The 21952-nt window shown below is 36.8% G+C and overlaps 1 pseudogene; it reads right to left on the bottom strand.

Moving 5' to 3' along the window:
• Window positions 1-5197: 5197 nt before the first annotated feature.
• On the bottom strand, window positions 5198-9160 carry LOC107848455 (annotated as a pseudogene).
• Between the last annotated feature and the right edge of the window lie 12792 nt (window positions 9161-21952).

The raw sequence follows: 21952 nt of genomic DNA, 5'->3' as shown, positions 1-21952 counted from the left end.
TCAGCCTTCATTGAGAAAAATATACTTACTTTCTCTCAAATTGCTCAAGAACAAGAACCCTAGGTAATTTAATTGCAAGGACAAGACTCAAGATTTACACTATTGTTCTTCAGTAATTTATTCATCTAAGGGTTTACTTCCTCCCTTGGAGTTCGAGAACCCCTTTTAACTACAAGTTTATGAGTTTGATGAAGTTCATGGTTGAATTTGAATGTGTTCATGATTACCATGTTAATGGGGTTTTTAGTTTATGATTTACTATAAGATTCATGTGGAATTGATTGATATGTATGCATTATCATACGAAACCATGTTGAAACCCTTGAAGTTGTAAATGTGGAATTGAACTATGATATATACATATTGTTTTACTATCATGTGCATAGATTATGTCCTTCAAGTGTTTGATAAATTGTTCATGAGAATTAAATAATGAAATTATATCATGATAGCATGTATTAAAGTTCATGTCATGCAAATATTTGATAGAATGTCCCTATGAATGAATGAAGATCAAGTAGTTATTTATCATATTTCAAGATTATGCCATGTCGTATAATTTATGCTATCGAGTCCTGGGGTATTCAATACCTGACAATTTAGCTGTTTACCTAGAGCCATAGTCAGTCAAAGGATAGTATCAGTCATGTCATGATCGGTAGAATTCAGTCAGTTACAAAACTCAGGAAAAACTCAATAGTATCCATATCAGACCTCAGTAGTACTCAGTCAGTTAATAGAATTTAGGAGTATTCCTTCAGTCCATCGAATCCAGTGAACTCAGTTTAGTTCAGTTATACAGTACGACCAGAATAGTTCAGTCTAGTCTAGAACAGTCTAGAATATAGTCCAATGTCTATTCAGTTGGGAGTAGGATTCAACACCGAGTGATCCCACGTATGGGGACTCACCTGCCTTTAGAGGGTGTGATCTTTAAAAACAGTCCTTGTGTTCCAGAACTACATAGCTAGCATAGGTTGAGACATCAAACTGCCTATTAATGGTTGATGAGGTAATATACCTGCTAGTTGAGGGTACCACCATTCTTGTTCAGAGTACTTTCTAGATAAGGGTGACTTAGCTTATCTTTACCAGTGGCATGGTACTAACATCCTTCCAATCGGGATTATAGGTTTGACATCAATCTATTCATAGAGGGGCATATCGGTTAGATGATTATTTCCCATAGTTTCAGTTTTAGTTCTAGTCTTAGTGTAGAACTCAATTCAGTTCTATAGAAAATTAAGACTGTTAGATACAGTCACTCAGCTCAGAACGAAACTCAGTATAGTTCCACAAAATCAAGACTGTTAGATACTGTCACTCAGCTATTAGTTATTCAGTATCAGTAGGGTCAGATATTCGTTAATTAGAATTTAGATTCGGTATTCCAGTGTTATCACGATCTCAGTTACAGTTTATATATTTACGCATGTACTCTCATTCAGTTATACTCACATCATTTAGTTAGTATTGTTCATGCATATGAACCCATGCATTTTAGGCTACCTTACTTTGCATACCAGTACATTCAAAGTACTGACAAATACCTTTCTTTTGCGCTATGATGTTTTATATCATAGATTCAGACGTGCGGGCTCCCTATCATACTTAGTAGTTCAGATATTCAGTTGACAGAGTTAGTGGTGAGTCCTCTTAGTTTGAGGACATAATGATTATTTCAGTAGCCCAACTTATTTCAGTAGTTTGGAGTTAGTTTGGGACTTGTCCCATTAACTCCATATTTTAGATAGTTTAGAGGCTTTTCAAACTAAAGTATTTTCAGACAGATGTATCAGATTTGGTATTTGTTATACCATATTCAGTTTTATTATAGTATTGAACCTTATGGCATGTTTTCCACCTAATTTCTGCATATTATAGTATTATTCAGTTATTACAGCAGGTACCAGTCATGGGTTAGCTTGTGGTCCTTCAGTATTATGAGAACCATGTAGCATCTGGGGTACAGACTCGGGGCGTTACAAACTTAATATCAGAGCCTAAGGTTCAACAGAGTCCTAGGAGTTCTGAAAGCTGCATCTCGTAGAATTTTGTGCATGATTGTGTAGCGCATAACACTTATGGACAAGAGACTATGAGATGTTTTAGGAAAAGTTTCCCTTCTTTCAGTATTCATGTCGTGAGAGTGAGAATGAGCTCAAGTTAAACTCTTAGTCTATTCATCTCTTCCTTATGCTTCCAGAAATGTCATCCAGAGAAGCTAACGAAAGAAGTAACGAAAACCAGTTAGCCCCTCCGCACGTTCAGGCAGACCCCCTGAATGAGCATGTTTCTCACACTTAGTTTAGAGCTGCTTTCACCACCTTAGCTCACTCAATAGTTGCTCATAATAATCAGCTGGCTGTTATCCTATCTAGGCTTATGGCTCATGCTCCACAGTGTAAGGAGGAAAGGCATAGGAAAAAGGGGAGAAAGAATAAGAGGGCCAAAATATCTAGGCCAAAGAATGGCCGAACCAATCCCCTTTGTCTGAAATATGGCAGAAACCACCAGGGGATCTATAGAGCTGGTAGTGATGTATGTTTCAGATGTGGAAAGCTAGGAAACAGAGTCAGACAACGTCCTCAGGTGGGTTCGCATAGTCAGCATAACCGTCCCTTAGCTCAGTCCGATCGCTCGAATTAGAAAGGTGCCACTTCCAGTGCCACCAGTGGGCAACGCCCAAATAGACACTATGCACTTTAGTACCGATAGGATTAGGAAAGTTCTCCTGATGTGGTCACTAGTACGTTACAAGTTTTTCATTTATATGTTTATTCTTTGTTAGATCCAGGAGCTTCGTTGTCCTTTGTTACTCCATATATAGCCATTGATTTTTGAGTCAGTCCCAAAATTCTAGCAGAGCCTTTGTTAATCTCTACCCCAGTGGGTAAATCTATCATAGCTCGACAGGTATACAGGAACTATCCGATTATGATATCTCAGAAAGTCACTTCAGCAGACTTAGTCAAATTAGAGATGATTGATTTTGTTGTCATTCTCAGAATGTATTGGCTTCATTCTCTCTATGCCTCAGTCGACTGCAGAAACAGAATTTTCCAGTTTTAGTTCCCGAATGAGCCCGTCCTAGAGTGCGGGGGTAGTACTTTAACACTTATGGGTCAGCTTGTTTCCTACCTTAGGGAAAGAAAAATGATATCTAAGGGATATGTCTACCATCTCATTCGAGTCCAGGACTCTATATCAGAAACCCTTGCTCTTGAGTTAGTATCAGTAGCATGTAAATTCTCATACGTGTTTCCCGAAGATCTTTCCAGAGTTCCTCCCGAAAGGGAAATCGATTTTGAAATAGACCTTTTTCCAGATACTTAGCCCATCTATTCCACCATAAGAATGTCTCTAGCAGAACTCAAAGAATTAAAAGAACAGATAAAAAATCTCCTAGATAAGGGATTTATCAGACCCAGTGTGTCCCTATGGGGTGCACCAGTTCTATTCGTGCGTAAAAAAATGGTTCTCTTAGAATGTGTATGGACTACCATCAGCAAAATAAAGTCGCGGTCAAGAAACAAGTATCCACCTCCCAGAATCGATGACTTGTTTGACCAACTTTAGGGTGCTAGTTATTTCTCTAAGATAGACCTTAGACTAGGCTATCATCAGCTCAGAGTCAAGGAATGAGACATTCCAAAAATAGCTTTCAGAACTCGATATCGTCACTTTGAATTCTTAGTTATGTCATTTGGTCTTACTAATGCCCTAGTGGCTTTCATGGGCTTGATGAACTGTGTATTCAAGCAGTACTTGGACATGTTCATCATAGTCTTCATAGATGACATTTTTGTTTATTCCCGTAGTGAGAATGATCACGCAGATCATCTCAAAATCATATTCCAGACTCTCAGAACCCATCAGTTATCATGATATCTATTCATGTCTTACATGTCCGCTCTATGATCATAGCCCATACTCGTGTATATTAGCAATTATACACACTGACAGTTCCTAGTATAATGAGTTCCAGTTCACTCAGTGTTACGAATCATGTTCCATGAATACAAAAACTCCAGATCAGGTCATGCAGCTCATGACTTAGGTACCCATGTCATGCTGTATAGTATGCTCAGTTCCCATGGCCCATGCTACACTCCTAGCGATTGGCTAATTCAGATTTTGTCATGCATATCCTCAGTTTAGATCTTTTGATAAATCCATGGTGTTGACATTCTATTCCTCAAACCTCAGTTAAATGTCGAGTTTGGTATAGTATGTATGCATACATTAGGTCCTCACGTTTTAACCCTTTAGTGGACTCTCCTTACAAAATGATGTAGTGGTGAGCAGTTGCTTAGAAGGGGGAGAGTAAATGTTTTATGTTAAAAAAAGATTATTGCATGCTAGTTTTATACGAGGCTGTAGTTATGAAGATAGGCATGAATGTCATGTTGATATGTAAGTGGCTAAATGCAAGTGGCTAAATGCATTTCGGAGATTTGAGTTGGCTTGAACATAGTGGGAGAATTCAGTCTAGATCAGACCTCAGTAGGTAGAGTTATGAGAACCCAGTATTCAGTTCCAGTGCAGTCTCAGTTATAGTCTTAGTTACAGTCTCAGTCACAGTTTCAGTCTAGTAATTAGATCAGTAACTCAGTTCAGTTTCAGATTTGCTTAATCATAGCATATAGTTATTATACAAAAAAAAGATCAAATTGCGAGGGTTAATTTTAAGGTTTGCGGGGGTGGGGTTTAAACCCCCGCAAAATGTAATTCCGGCGGTTTCCAAAACCCCCACAATACGAGCCGTTACAACAAGGTGCGACAGTTTTTCCTGATCCCCATAATAAATTTTCGAGGGTTATTTTGCAGCGGTTGACCCCCGTTACTCTAAATTTAATTCTTTTATATTAAATTTTTATTAAAAATTATGAGGGTTTAAAACCTCCGCAATTTTTTTTTTAAAAAAATAGTAGGACCCATCAATTTTCAATAATTAATCATAAATTCTAATTTTAGCTCAAATTTAATTGTTCCTTTAGGCATAACCTACAATCCAATATTTGTATCCAATATTTGTTCAATTCATATATCATTAATACAACATACGTAATTAAACATTGTAATTGACAAGCATATCAAAAATACATTGAACATTAAACTTCAAAATTAAAGTTTCAACATTAATATCTTCAAACTCCAAATTTTCAACATTAACTAGTATCTTCAAACTCCAAAATCAAATTTAATCACAAAACCTTCAATATTCTAAGATTCACTCCAACCACACAATTACATCGTTAAAATTTAATATCCAAGACAATTTTCTATGAAATCAACGACCTTCATTAGGATCAATATCATCACATGATCTCCTTGCATCCATGGGCGAAATGGATCCACTAGCCGCATCACTTGGCTACATAAAAATGCAAAGTATAAAAATCAATCAAATAATATTTTCCTACAAGGATCATGAGATTAATTTCTGAGGAAATCTACTAGATTTTGGATCTAAGTTACTTTTGTTGCAAGTGTTAAGAGGGTAAGTTCTCCTTTTTATATATATATATATATATATATATATGAAATATGTTCATGTTTCATAGCAACATAGCATAACAGTATTTCTCAATCACAAACGAAAGATGTTATCTATATGTGTTGGTAAATTCAGTAGCACGAAAAATTCATACCTTCAGTGAGCTGTACAAAATAGCATCCTGGTGTTGCCAGAGATTCTTTAGCACTGATTCATCACCACCAAAATCAGCTTGAAGTAACTCCATGCCCATGTGATAACTGGAATTAAATGCGAAAGGAAATGGTATGTTAACAATCAGACAAGTACTTCTAAAACTGGCAAGCATGGTCATGAATATAATAAGAAATAAGTCGAACGTTAACTTGAAGTGCAGAACAGAAGGGAACAAGTGTCGCGCTGATTAAGAAATCATCAAGGTTCAGATGAACATTACTGTTGTAGGATCTTACATACAGCCAATGCGACAGCATTACAGCTTCTGGTGAGGCTGGAGGAAGCTTGGACCCAAGTGTTGGATTTACTCCTGTAGGAGATATTGCCGTGGCAACCCATTGGAAAGATTAAACCACACTGCAGACATACTGGCGGGACATGGTAGCCACGTTTTCCTGAAGATTGTCCTCAAATGGAAATTGGAAAGCGATTGTCAGTACAGGTCGTGCACTGTAACAAGAGGCTGCATCTCCGATAGAAGGGTTAGTTGCTGCACCCACTTCAAGACTTGATGCTAGATCCAAAGTTCTATGCGCGTTCAATGTATCCTAGGAATCACTCTAAAAAATAATATTATAAGTCATGCTATAATGTCAATGTATAATTCAGCGCATTCTCCAAATTCAATGGAATCGTAAATGGAATATTTTACTCAACTGATTTTGATAATGATGCAAAACCCAGAGGGTAGCAAAGGTGTATCATATGGAAACAACTCATCAATAGGAGCAAAAAATAGTTCCGAATTGGCTCCAACTGCATTTTCATTGGTGCCACTACATATCTAGAAATGACTGTTACGTTCGCATTATCCTTCAAGAATGTTTATGAAGTATACCATCCAGAAAACGTCAACGTAGAGGCTAAAGTACCTGTAGAAGGTGAATATCTCTTGGCATAAAAGCATCTTCCTGACCAATAGAGTGTCCTTCAAGTCTAATAACTTCAAGCATCTGCATAACAAAAACAGAAGTGAGAAAATGTCTAACAAGCCAAGTAATAGAAAATGTAGATTTTGAATTATAGAAAACACTGGTAGTGGGAAAGTAGAGAGGAACATCAACATTTTTATTAACTTTAGCATGTCAAATTCTTGAGCAATTATGTTGAAGAAATCCGAAGAACACGTGACTAAGAGCTAAGGAGTGCAAACTGCTTACTTCTTCATGATCAATTATGTGGCCAAGTGGCATTGTTATTTGGCTTTCGGTAAATCTGGTAGGCCTCATCCCAGGATATGAATACGGAAAAGATTTCGATGAAGAAGCTACATAGGCATCAACATTAAAGTTTGCCCACTCTGAACAGTGCTCCCACAGAAACCAAACCTAGAGGAAATTCTGCCACCAAACAGAAGAGAGCAGAAAGAGTTAATGTATTCTCATTCATCCAATTATGAGTGCATACATTATGTGTCACGCAAAAATAATGACGGTAATTATCATGATTTAGCATTCCAGGATGTCGCAAACGTGAACTTGTGAACTTCTGCTGGCTGTGAATTAACAAGGGAAAGGTAGTTGTCAAATGAAAACTTCTAGTCAGTGCAAGAAAGATCAACTATTCACCTGGAGTAGCATTGATGCTTTGGCACAAAGGATGCCTCAAGATGGAGAAAGAGGAACGGATGTGGTGGCGAGGTTCTTCCTCGAATTTATAACATCTTCTGCACCATCCGAACTTAACATTGACCAGCCATCATCACTGAATCCATTGATGGCATCATTGAACCCTCTGCAGTATAGAAATCAGCCAAATAAGTACTTAAACACGTTCTCCGGAATTGGCTTCTAAAGAGAGCATAAAGTTTCCATATCTCAAAGCACACAACAAAAAATAGAAATAAGCATCACCTGCATAATCTCTGGCTAAATGTTTGAAGAACAGCAGGTTGTCTTCCTAGACCATATACTACCTCACCACGAGTCTCTTGAGCTAATTGCCTTGCATATCGCAGTGCCTTCACACAAAACAAATTGAAATAAGAGATTAGTGATTTTGCTGTGGCAGTAAGCTAGGAAAAGTTGAACTTGTGCATATTATTAAATCCCATTAGAAATTTTTATTATCGTAGAAAGTTAGAGCACTCCTACTTGTCGTAAGAGACTGAATTCTGATTATTCCTGAAAAATTAGTAAGAAGTAAAAAAGAGGGACAAAGAGAGATAGTCTTTCCTCATATGGCCTACTAAACAATGTGTTGTGCTTGTACTACTAGACAATCAGTATCCCGTCGACTGAGAATGAGACCGTTTTCCATAGCTATCTCGTCGACCAGCCATTGCAAGATAACGACTAAACACTATTTATCATTGAAAATAATGTTTCCTGCATATGGCCTACTAAATAATGTGTTGTGCTCGTACCACTAGACATTCAGTATCCCACCGATTGAGAATGAGACCGCTTCCCATAGCTATCTCGTCAACCACCATTGCAAAATATGGACTAAACACTGTTTATCATTGAAAAATTGCAATGAAATGTCATAAATTCATGAAGAGTCCACCTACTAAAACTTCTAGAGGTCAGATATAAAATAATTTTCCATAAGCACAAACGCATCTCTCATAACCCTATTTCGGTCCAACCTAAGAAAATAAAATAGGTTAATAGTGCAAAAATTGGAAACTCGGAGATACATTCACTCTTATTAGGGCATTTCGGTGCACTAAAGCTACTGTAATGCGAGGGATCAGGACAAGGGTAGATACATTCACCCTTATCATCCCAAAACAAAAAAGATAAATTTACTGAACATTCATCCAATTCATGTCATATTTCCTCAAATTCGTCATCTTATCACCATGATACAACGTATTTGACATGCTACACCCTACACTAGCAGGATTTTCAAATATCTAAATCTTCTAGGTGGGCAAAAAATCAACAAATTCCAACAACAACAAAACATTAAACTTGGATGGGTATGCAACTATGCAGCTCCTTATCAGAAAAAACACCATCAATTCCTCATACACAGCTAAAGCACAACAAACAAGCTGATATCATATATTGTCTGAGCCTGTACACAAGTAACCATTTCACGAACTCCAGATCAAGGGAACTATCAATCCTAGAAACCCCCTTCTCTTTTACTTTTCTATTCAAAGATATTAGTTATGCTAAAGACAAAAAAGAAATTGCTACATACAGTTTTCCCATAAGAATTAAAAATAAAGAACACGGATCCATAAAAGTGGGTCTCATTCTCCTAACACTTGAGAGCTTCAAGTGGGTTAGATATCATTACCGGAAAATCCTTCCGGCGATGACTTTCCATGGCGATAGCGCTAGTGAAACAAACACTAACATTTAAAAACAATTATCTAGGAGATGGGAAGGAAATGGCCGACCGAAGACTTGTGTAGCAATGGCCGGAGACCGACGGAAGTACCTCCCACTTTCTCTAACTGGGAAAAAATGAGAGAGAAATATTTTGGGAAAAAATGAGAGAGAAATATTTAAATTACGGAAGATATTCTGAGAAACGTTCTGAGAAATGTTTTGGGGAAAAAAAGAAGGGAAAATGGAACTATTTTTTTTTTATAGATAGCGGGTTTTAACCCCCGCAAATATACAACTTTTAGCAGTATATTTTTAATCTGCATTTAATATAATTTTGCAAAGATTAAAATAACCCCACAAATCAACCCCATAATTTGACCCATTTTTTGTAGTGTTAGTTATTCAGTTATCAATATTTTAGTACCTTAGTTTACAGACTATTTTAGAGTCATGTTATAAGCTTAGTCTTGCCTTCTCAAATAATACAGTTTTCATGAATTCAGGCTCAGTTACCTAATATTACCATTCAGTACTTACCTCGTATGTATGATACTATACAGTTCCAGTCCAGTTATTCAGACTAAGTATAGTTCAATATTACATGACCAAGAATTCAGCTATCAGCCATTCAGATAATCAGATAAGTTAGTAAGTTTATGCACTCGTACTCAACACCCATATGAATATTTTCAGTAGTCTTAGGTGATGTGCTGTACTAAGGTGGAAAGTATAGTTGAGAGAGTATTCAAGGGATAAGTCTAAGCTTGAAAATTTATAGTTGCAGTGCATAAGGCTTAGTCACTTCATCTTAGATGATGTTTCGCAGGCCCCGACTCATAGTATAGAATTTTAGTAAGGATGTGATATTCTTATTCAGCAATTTTATCCAGCCATGCCAAGACTCCTTGCTCCCTAAAATGAATAGAACTCTATAGAAGGAGTGTCAAAGAAAGTCTCCAATTGAATATAAGTTTTCAGCATAAGTTAGTCTGTAAAACCAGCAATTTAGTTTAGCAGTTAGGTGGACAATATTCGTATGGTTGGGTTTCCTATCCTTCCATATATTCACACTATCCAAAGTCTCATGAATGTAACTATTCCAAGGTCGAGCAACCATGTGGTTGCGAGTTCAGCTCAGTTAAGGTGTCAAGCCTCTGTTTTAGAACCCGAATATGCAGTCACGATTCAATTCGTAGGTACCCTGTGCATCATCTCAGTTTTTCTACAGTATCTCAGCTAAGTCAACGTTCTTTAGGGGATATAATATCCTAAGGGGAAGATGCACTATAATCCCTGAGCTTTCATGACCTAAACCTTCCATCTTTTCTTCTTGTAATGAATCCAGTTCGAAGTAGTGGGTACTCATAAGTAGACCCTTAAGTTCCAATCTCAGCTATAAGCCATGTATTCAGAGGCTTAGTTTGGTTCATGATAATCAGTTTCTGTATCACATTTTAGGTTCAGTTATGTTCTCATATTCCCAATCATGCGTATTCAGTAAATGATCTCGAGTTCGAGATCGATGATTTTGTATTCTTGAAAATCTTTCCTATGAAATGAGTGAAGAGGTTAACAAGAAGGGGAAACTCAATCCCCGATATATTGGTCCTTATCAAATTCTCAGCTGTTTCAAAAAGGTAGCTTACGAGCTTAAGTTGCCTTCAGACTTAGCTTCAGTGTATCCAGTGTTCCATGTCTCCTTGCTTAAGAAATGCATAGGTGACCCAACAGTCATAGTCCCTAAAAAAGGCATAGATATTCAGAACAACCTCTCTTATAAAGAAACTCCAGTCGAAATCCTTGATTATTAGATTCGCAGACAGAGGAACAAAGAAGTCCCTCTAGTTAAAGTACTTTGGTGGAATCAGTCCATTGAGGGAGCTACTTGGGAAACAGAAGCAGACACGTGGACCAAGTATCCTCACCTTTTCTCTACAAACTCAAACTCAGCCCAAGGTAACAAATTTTCTTTGAATTTTCTAGGTCTCATGTTCAGATATAGATACCAACTTGGTATCAATTAATATTGCATACTCAGTCATGCATTCACGAATCCATTCAGTTATGTACTCATGCATCAGACATACATGTCTAGTAGATAGGCTCAGCTTATCAGTAATCCCAGTCATGCATTCATGAATCATGTTCAGATATGTACTCATGCATCAGATATGCATGTTCAGTATGATAATTCAGTATATCAGTAATTTCAGTCATGAAATTATGCTTCAATTGTGCATGTCCAGTGTTTAAATGTAGTCTATCAGTATTCTTAGTTTAATCAGTCTTATTCGAGGACGAATTTTCCCAAGGGGGACATATTGTAAGACACTGGAAAGTCCTAAGCTCAACTCAGTCTTTTAATCTTGCTAAGGGTCAGACTTAAAAAATTCTAGCTAAGTATTCAGACTTAGTGTTATTTTGGCCTTCGTAAGTTGGCAACTCTATTTCATGACTCTTATGACCTTAAAGAATGGATCTTTAGATTGATTCATGATCAGGAATATCAGTAGGTATTTTTGGATAATTTTTGTATTTTTTGGACCTCGTTTGAACCACATTTTGAAATCCAAAATAGTGAATCGGCTCGATCTTGGTGTGGCGCATCGGCCATCGTATCGATCAATATTTTTCCTTGTCTCCCAGTGGAAATTTCCAGTGAACCGATACAAACTCAACATGGTGTGTCGGCTATCGCATTGATGCCAACGACATGATGCGTCATCCTGCGCGTCGACAGTTCAGTTTTCAGTCATTAAAAGTCGCATCCTTGAGGGTATTTAGGTCTTTTCCCCACCCCTATTTAGCCCTAAAACATGAGATTCAGCCTTCATTGAGCAAAATATACTTACTTCCTCTCAAATTTCTTAAGAACAAGACCCCTAGGTGATTTAATTTCAAGGCCAAGGCTCAAGATTTCCACCATTGTTCTTCAGGAATTTAGCAACCAAGGTATGTCAAGTGTTCATCCAAGGGTTCCCTTCCACCCTTGGAGTTCGAGAACCCATTTTAACTACAAGTTTATGAGTTTGATGAAGTTTATGGTTGAATTTGAATATGTTCATGATTACCATGTTATTGGGGTTTTTAGTTTATGATTTACTACAAGATTCATATGGAATTGATTGATATATGTGCATTATCACATGAAACCATGTTGAAACCCATGAAATTGTAAATGTGGAATTGAAATATGATGTGTACATGTTATTTTAGTATCATGTGCATAGATTATGTCTTTCAAGTGTTTGATGAATTGTTCATGAGAATTAAGTAATGAAATTATATCATATTAGCACGTATTCAAGTTTATGTCATGCAAGTGTTTGATAGAATCTCCCCATGAATGAATGATGATCAAGTAGTTGTTTATCATATTTCAAGATTGTGCCATGTTGTATAATTTCTGCTATCAAGTCCTGGGGGTATTTAATACTCGATAATTTAGCTGTATGCCTAGAGCCATGGTTAGTCACAGGATAGTATCAATTATGTCATGATCGATAGAATTCAGTCAGTTACAAAACTCAGGAAAAACTCAATAGTATTCAGAAATCAATCACAGTATCCAGTTCAGACCACAGTAGTGCTCATTCAATTAACAGAATTCAGTAGTATTTCGTCAGTTCATGGAACCCAGTGAACTCAGTTCAGTTCAGTTATACAGTACAATCAGAACAGTTCAGTTAAGCCTAGAATAGTCTAGAATCCAATCCAGTGTCTATTTAGTTGGGAGTAGGATTCAGCACCGAGTGAACCCATGGATGGGGACTCATCTACCAGTAGAGGGTATGATCCTTAGAAGCAGTCCTTGTGTTCTAAAACTATGTAGCTAGCGTAGGTTGAGACATCAACTTTCCAGTTGAGGGTTGATGAGGTGATATACCTGCCAGTTAAGGGTACCACCGTTCTTGTTCAGAGCACCTGCCAGATGAGGGTGACTCAGCTTGTCTTTACCCGTGGCATGGTACTAACACCTTTCCAATTGCGGTTATAGGTTTTACCCCAATCCGTTCAGAGAGGGGCATGTCAGTTGGATGATTATTTCCCACAGTCTCAATTTTAGTTCCAGTCTTAGTATAGAACTCAGTTCAGTTCTACAGGAAATTAGGACTGTCAGATACTGTCACTCAGCTCAGAACAAAACTTAGTATAGTTCTACAGAATCAATACTGTCAGATACAGTCACTCAGCTATCAGTAATTAAGTATAGTAGGCTTAGATACTGGTTAATTAAAATTCAGATTCGGTATTCCTGTGTTATTACGATCTCAGTTATAGTTTACATATTCATGCATGAACTCTCATTCAGTTATACTCACGTCATTCAGTTAGTATTGTTCATGCATATGAACCCATGCATTTCAGCCTACCTCGCTTTGCATACCAGTACATTCAAAGTACTGACGCATACCTTTCTTTTGTGCTATAATGTTTTATATTATAGGTTCAGATGCGCGGGCTCCCGATCATATTGAGAAGTTCAGATATTCAGCTGATAGAGTTAGTGGTGAGTACTTTTAGTTTGAGGACATGATGATTATTTTAGTAGTCCAGCTTATTTTAGTAGATCAAAGTTAGTTGGGGACTTGTCCCATCAACTCCATATTTCAAACAGTCCAGAGACTTTTCAGACTAGAGTATTTTAAGATAGATGTATCAGATTTGGTATCTGTTATACCATATTTAGTTTTATTACAGTATTGAACCTTATGGCATGTTTTCTTCCTAATTTCCGCATATTATAGTATTATTATTCAGTTATTGCAGTAAGTATCAGTCATGGTTTAGCTTGTGGTCCTTCGGGATTATGAGCATCGTGTAGTATTCGAGGTACAGACTCGAAGCGTTATAGAACACCTCGAGAAATTTGCAGACCACTGGGATAGATTGTAATGAAGGTCCTTTGGATCTAGAATCCTTGGCATGAACTAGATGGTAGAGGCACCCCTTGAAAATTAATTTTTGAGCTCTAAGATACGAAATAAACCTCCCCTTAGGCACTAGGGAACTACCTTCCCACCCAATCATTGACTCATTAGGGAAGTAGAAACTGACCCTTCGGGTCCAAAAATCAAGAGATGCCTAGCACGAATGTAACTAATCAATCTCCAAAATCACATCAAAGTCTAATATGTCCAACTCTATTAGATCCATCTAGGTCTCCCTACTACTGACCGACATCACACAAACCCTATAAACCTTTCTAGCCATAATGGAGTCACCTACTGAGGTGGGAATAGATAAAGGATCCAAAATACACTAAGGATAACCAAAATGAATAGTCATATAAGGGGTCACATAAGAGAGGGTAGACTCAAAATCAAGTAGATAATATACATCACCGAGAAAAAGTTTGAGCATACCAGTAACAACATCGTAGGATGCCTTAGAATCCTAGCGGATCGCAAGAGCGTACAGACGATTCTGACAAGTTTCGAAGTCAGATATAAAAGTAGAACCCTTTGGTGCAGGATTTGATGAAGTAGAAAAAAGGATCTTCTTTTCCCCAGAATCAACCTGGAAGGACAATCCCTCTACATATGACCAATCTGATCACATTTAAAACACTTATTATTTCCTTCTTCAAAAACACCATGATACACCTGACCACATATTCAACAAAGGGGATATGACAAAACTGTTTGAGCCCCGCTGTCCTGAGGCTGGACATCCTGTGCCTTGGGACCAACACTATTCTAAAATAGACAATCACCCGATAACTTCGAATAGAGCACTAGTCATAGAGTTGGAACCAAAATTACCCCACTTATTCTTAGACCATTTTCCACCGTCTAAGTGGACATAAGAGGTTTCACGAGCATAAAATCTTCTAGGAGGCATGATATGAAAATCAAACATACTAGAATTAGAGAAGATTTCAAGATCTCAGACTCTAGCCCAAAATAGAACAACAAGAAAGGGAAATATTCCTAAATGCCTTATAGACTCTCCCTTATAAATGTGGTGCACTACACACCCATAAAAGAGACTATACTTGACATGTCTTTGTGCACACCCATTGACATCGAACCTGGCTCTGATAGAAACTTTGTCATGACCTAAATCAGAGCCTGGCCATGATAGGCATCTTTAGTCCACCGTGGACCGGAGATCGCCCCTACACCTAACCAAACAAAACATAATACCCCCAACACCAAATGAATTTTGAACATATAGCAAGAAAGGATAAAATAAGCTCAAAGATTATACAATATGTCTATAACTGATAATTTGTAATCCAACTGAAAATGAACGACAAACATCATCAAAGTCCATAGTAATCCACAATGCCTTGTGACAAAACCAAAATCAATAAAGTGTTGGGAAATGCTCCTTACCCTTACCCTGATAATGACAATGATAATGTTAATGATAATTTAAACTGTCAATTCGAATCTATGAATGGAAAATGATGACATGTCTAAGTCTTCCAAAGAATGGAAGCGCACCACTTCACCAACATCAACCAACGAACTAAGTTGATCCACCTAACTCTACGTACAAAAATTAGAAGTATCATCGGTACTTGTATCATGTGGGGATACAATGTCTGAACATGTTTAGTGGGTCAAGCACTAACATGTAACTTAAGGATAGGGGATAAAATAAAGAATAGTCAAATCAAATTCAAATCCATGTAAAATCATCATGTACATATATAAATAATATGCTGGGGAAGGAAACAAGGCTTACCATGCACTTTAAATATTTAGCCCGGGTTGTGTATCTCAACCATTATAATATAAGAAGGCACCTACGACCTATATGGGTCCAGCTCTCTCGTAGCTGGAAGGGTCCCAATGCATGTAGTCACACGAACCAGAAGATGTACGACTACACCATAGGGGACTCAAACCTCCTGGAATATCAAGGTGACTTAAGCACCCAATCATGTAATATAATATAGGGTACTCAAACCTCCCAATCATAAATAAGAGTAAGGGGGACTCGAATGATCCTGTCATTTAGACCCTCATATCGGTAATTGCGGTTTCCAGAATTGGTCCCTTAGGACCTCTACTTTCACGACTCAGCAATACAACCATCATTAAAGACCAATTAAATCATTTATCAAAAATTCCCATTCATTGAACCATACTACACATTAAGGCATACACCTCTGGTATTGTCATACCAACTACAATTGTAAGATGACATCAACATCCCAAACAAATTATCACCATATTGGGAATTTATAACCCCCTTGGTTTAATTATACATTAGCTTAGGGAATTATACCACCCCATAAGGTTCAATATAAAATCATTATGCTTTATTAATGTTTCATATTATGCAATAGTTCAAGAGTGGTTCAATATGCATACTTTTCTTATTCAAAACCAATTTAACAATATAGGGTTGAGGTCATTACTACTTCAATTGTAAATATTCACTAATTAGGGGAAATCACAATCACCTAGTGTATTCACCATACCCATGCACCCCAAAAGTTCAAAACCATAAATAAAGCAAATATTTGTAAGCTATGGGAATACATTGTTCAAATACAAACATTCAAAATCCTAAACCCATGTTCCAAAACCAACATAAAAACCATATGAATAATACTTTAAAACACATGATTTTAGCAAAGCAATAATTAGGAAAGAGTAACATGCCTGAAAAATTCTCAATTATGGAGATGAAACCTTGAATTGACCCCTATATGCTCAACCTTATGGAAACCTAACTTGCTTTTCTTAAAGGAATTTGAGAGAATAAAAAGGGTTTTTAACTTGTTAAAGTGTCAAAATAACACCCCAAAGGTGTCTTAAGGACGTGGGGTCTATTTTGGTAAGGACGGAAATAACCAAGTGTTCTAAATTTAAAACTAAAAAATTATCGCTAGTGACTATGGATCACACGATGACTCATAGCGACAAATTACGACTCATTACCATGAGTCACAACCAATATAGTGTCATCAGGCGCACATACAGTTGACCCTATGACTTCCATCATACAACTCGTTAGGGACTATATGACTTATTGGGTCCTAGTTGTCACTAGGACAACAACAGTTTGAACATATACTGGTATGACTATAATTGGGACATCACGATTCGTAATAAGTCCTTATGATCCATTGGGAGCCACTCCTATTTAGAGAATACAATTTAGCCACACAATTGGCCAGGATACGATTTGGGTCCTTACAACTCATCAAAATTTCCTACGACTCATAAGGACGAGTCATAGTCTAGGTAGTGAGTATAAAATTTTAGAAATTTACAAAAACCAAGAATTCAGGGTGTTGCAAACATCAATAGCATAAGTATTAGCATAATCAATAGACATCAACCCTCGCATCTACCTACATATCCATCTAGTGTCAAGGTGTCTCAATATTACCATAATAAGCATTTCTAGGAGTCTAACAAGCATATAAAGGTCTACATAAGCTAAAATGCATCTTAGCCAAAGGTGGGTTAAGGGCTCACTTATAATCAATACACAAGCTTATCATCAATGCGAGTCATAGGATAACAGTTCTTCATTGTCACCATATTAAGCTACCTATAATCAATATACATATGCACGTATCTATAATTATTCTTTATAAAAAACATATGAGCTCTACAAGAAGGCACATTTGGCCTAATAAAACCCTTACCTAGAAGATCCCGAAGCTAAGAAATTAGCTTCTTAAGCTCAGCAAAAGCCATATGGTAAGGTGCCATAGAAATAGGTCGGGTGCTAAGCTCGATGTCAATAGCAAACTCAATTTTATAGATAGGGGGAATACCATGCAGGTCAGTGGGGAACACATCAGGAAACTCACAAACTACAGGAACAGAGTCAAGCGATGGGCTCTCAATACTACATCATGAACATAAGCAAGACAAAACTCACAACCTTTTAAAATAAGCCTCCTAGCACGAACATAAGAAATAATCCCTATCTTCTCGCAGATAACCACTCTCTGCCACACAATTAGGGGTATATTGGGCATGGCTAAGGTAAAGGTCTTGGCAAAAAAATCCATGACCATATTATAGTGGGATAACCAGTCCATGCCAGAATCATATCAAAATCCACCATATCCAAATTTATACGATCAACATGAGTATCGATATCTATGATAGTCACCACATAGGATTTGAACACCAGACCTACTACTAAAAATCATCCACGAGAGTAGATACACATAAGGGTACAAATAATAAATCCTAAAATAACTCTAATTATAGAGCATGATAAATAGATACATAAAAATAAGTGGATCCCAGATCAAATAAAGAAATGGCTAACTGATAACATACCAAACTTGCACCTATAAAACAATATCTGAAGACTTAGCCTTGGGTCTAGCAGGGACTGCATATAGCTAACCACGCCCACTACATGGCTGGGCTCCTGACCTATCTCCTGTTCTACCTGCCTAAAAAACTCCTTAATTTCTTTGGAAATTACCTCTATGACCCTAAGAACCACCTCAAGCTAAGAGACGAACTACTCTAATAGAGAAAACACTCAAAGCTAAAGAAATAATTGCCCAATAAATAGGGAACTCATAAGAACAATGACCAAGAGATCAAAAACTATAACATGCTCCATAATCTAAACCATAACCAACAGATCTGACTAACCTACACTAACCACCACGACTAGAATAGCTAGAAAAAAAACCCCTCGAAGACTAACCGCTAACTTGGCCAGGGTGATCACTAGCACTGAATGACCACTGTCAATAGTCAAATAAGCTACCTAAATTGATCGACTTGACTGACTCTGAGTTTGATATGATGGACATGAAGAACACCCACCATGTAAACTACTATGGCTACCATTGAAACTGCCTTGATATCTAGCCTATTATCATTTCCCCCTTCAGTCTTATAACACATCTCTTCCATAACCTGAGCCTAATCTAAAACCTCAAAAAAAGTCCTTCCTATATCAGCAAAACATTGAGTTGACATGTGAAGGGGAAATCTAAATCCTCGAACAAAGAAATACACTCTCTTATACTCAGTGTCTAGAATAGAGGTAGCATGCCTATCAAACTCATGGAAATAAGACTCATACTCTACAAATATCATGGAGCCTTGCTACAATCTAGAAAACTGATCTCTCAATTGATCATTAAGGCTACAAGGCATAAACTTCTCTAAGAACATCTTTGAGAATCGAGTCTATGTTAAAGGAGAAAATCATGCTTGTTTAGAATCTATATAACCTCTTCACCAATGTTGAGCAGCCAAATCTAACTAAAATATGGTGTAATCTATATCATGAGTCTTATAAAGGCCCAAATTACAGTTCCTATCCTCATAAGCATAAAAAACTCATACGCATCCTCGCCTAGAGCACCAAAAAACCAAGAAAGAGCATATATGGAGAATCTATGTAATATATTCTACTCCTCAATAGACAGCAGGCTAGGAAACCACTGGATAAATAGCTACCAACTGATAAACCGCTGGCACAGGAGGGACCTCAACTTTTGAAGACATCACTATATGTTGTGCCCTATCTTAGTACTACTCTGATATATATACCATGCACCATCAGAAGAAGCACCACCAACTATCTCTGAAGCATCTCTAAGCACTGAATAAGAAATAAACCCTGGTGGAACTTGGGTTGGTCCCTGGCCCATTGCTAGCTAGGGTAGAGGAATATTTTGCTCAGGAATGAGAATAGGGTCTGGTGAAGGCCCCCTATCATGGCCCCTAGCTGGGGACACATCTCTACCATTTCCATGACCTTTGGGTCATCCACAAATAAAAGTTGGATCCATATTTTTGGTCTTGGGACCCATATCTCGTGTAGCGATAGCACGTGTGTCCTGGCCATCTATGAAATAGTGAAATTAAAGAAATGTTCTATAAACCAACTCAGACTCTTAGCACGATATGAGTGAAAGAATTAAAGAACTCCTATTAATGTCACATAACCTTGAGAAGATATGAAACGACCGTCATTGTTCTAATTCGTACAACTGTACTAGACACTTTATCTTGTATAATAATATCGGTGAAACCTGGATCTGATACAAATTTTGTATGACCTAATTTATATGTCATGATGTAGTAGGTAAGCCAAACCATAACCCAAAGCTAAATATAATGGGTTAACTTGGTGGAAAATGCCCAATAAGGCAAAAATCAAAAATAAAATTTTATGTTTTAACAAGGCAATATGAATAGATAAGGGTAAATCAACAGTATAGAAGTTCATCTGATGACCTTGAAGAGCTAGTACTAGAGAATCTAGTAATAATACAACCCAAGTCTTAAATAGTCAACATAATCTTTTCTTGACACTAAATACTAGATATTAAAAATAGAAGTAAATAGGTGGCCCGAACTCCAAGAGATTATTCTATCTCTGAAAAATCAACAAAGTATGAACATCAATTAATGGCGGTAACAAGTACTCGAATATGCACCAAAAAGGTACAAAAGTGAAACATGAGTACCAAAACAAGGGGTACTCAGTAGGCATCATCGGCCGACTGAGCAAAATCATGCTATAAATATGATAAAATGCAAGATAATATAGCTAAGTCAAGGTAGGGACGAAACTAAATCAACTCTAACATTTTTGTTCATAAATAGGTAAAGAGATCAAAATAATAACATATCATAATGTAAAAATCAATGCACATATAATCCTAAGGACAAAATTGGCTCCCATACACCAATTGATGCAGAATAGTAAATAACCCATTGCAGGCCCCCTATAAGCTTTAAAGGTATACACAAGATGGTATAACCCATAACTATCATTTATAAACTTACAACATACCACTAGAGTCCACTCACGTCATAATAAATTAGCCATTTTCTTATTTTTTGACTTAGACAAAATTTATTTTCAGTCTCACACCCTAATGTCATCATATCATTAAGTATATCATCATAGCATAATATACATATTCAAACTCGAACCATTATATATAGTCAATAGTAGGACTTGAATTGGTAAATATAATTTATAGCTGACTTGAACCAGTATATATAGTCAATAGCCTAGCTTGAATTTATAAATATAATCAATAATCAAACTTAAATTGGTAAATATATCATCAAAGTCATAATCATACTCTAAACTCAAACCGGGTAAATATCATTAATATCATATGCATCTTCCAGATTTGAAACTGTAAGTATAAATATATCAACATAATCAATAGTATCATCAGTACAATAAGTGATAACATAATCAATAGGCATTAACCCTCATATCTACCAACATATCCATTTAGTGTCATGGTTTCTTAATATTACTTCAATAACCATTTTCAAGAGTCTAACAAGGATATAAAGGTCTAAACAAGCTAGCATGTGTCCTAGCCTAAGGTGGGTCAAGGAACCACTTCTAATCCATGAAGTTCCATTTTAGGCAAATTCTACCCAAACTAGGCTGATAGTATCTAACCCATTTTTAGATGTTGAACAAGCCTCAGTTATCCCTAAGATAGGAAATTTACCTAAAATATGAGTAACTAAATTGATTATGCCTAAATTATGATTTTTGATTGGCCTAAACGGGCCAACAAACCCATGTATTTCAAATCATCATACCAACACCTAAAATTCATCCGGAATCTAACATAATATCATAAAAATACTATGAACTATCTCAATCTAACAAGGGGTAAAACCTAGCCTACCTCTACGTCAAAGAAAACTCAAAGCTTAATCACCTATTTTACCTTCCAAGAAGCTTTTGTAAGATGCCAAGCTATAAAAACTACATTCTAATGATGCCCATATTGCACTATTGTGCATCGGGTCCAAAAATAACTCAAAATCCCATATGGGTCCTATTTATGAAAAATCACATTTCTAAAACCAATCCAATGTTTCGTTATGCTTAAGGAGTCATTACACTCTATAATGGGTGAAATCTGATCTAATTTGTGGCTAAAATTAAAACACCAAAATTTTTGAGAATTTTAGAAATGAAAAGGGGAAAATCAACCATAAAAATGGCA

This window comes from Capsicum annuum, chromosome 9 (assembly GCF_002878395.1).
Source record: "Capsicum annuum cultivar UCD-10X-F1 chromosome 9, UCD10Xv1.1, whole genome shotgun sequence".
NCBI classification, from domain to species: domain Eukaryota; kingdom Viridiplantae; phylum Streptophyta; class Magnoliopsida; order Solanales; family Solanaceae; genus Capsicum; species Capsicum annuum.
Note: the sequence above shows the minus strand (reverse complement) of the source record. Positions and strands in the feature narration are given on the sequence as shown.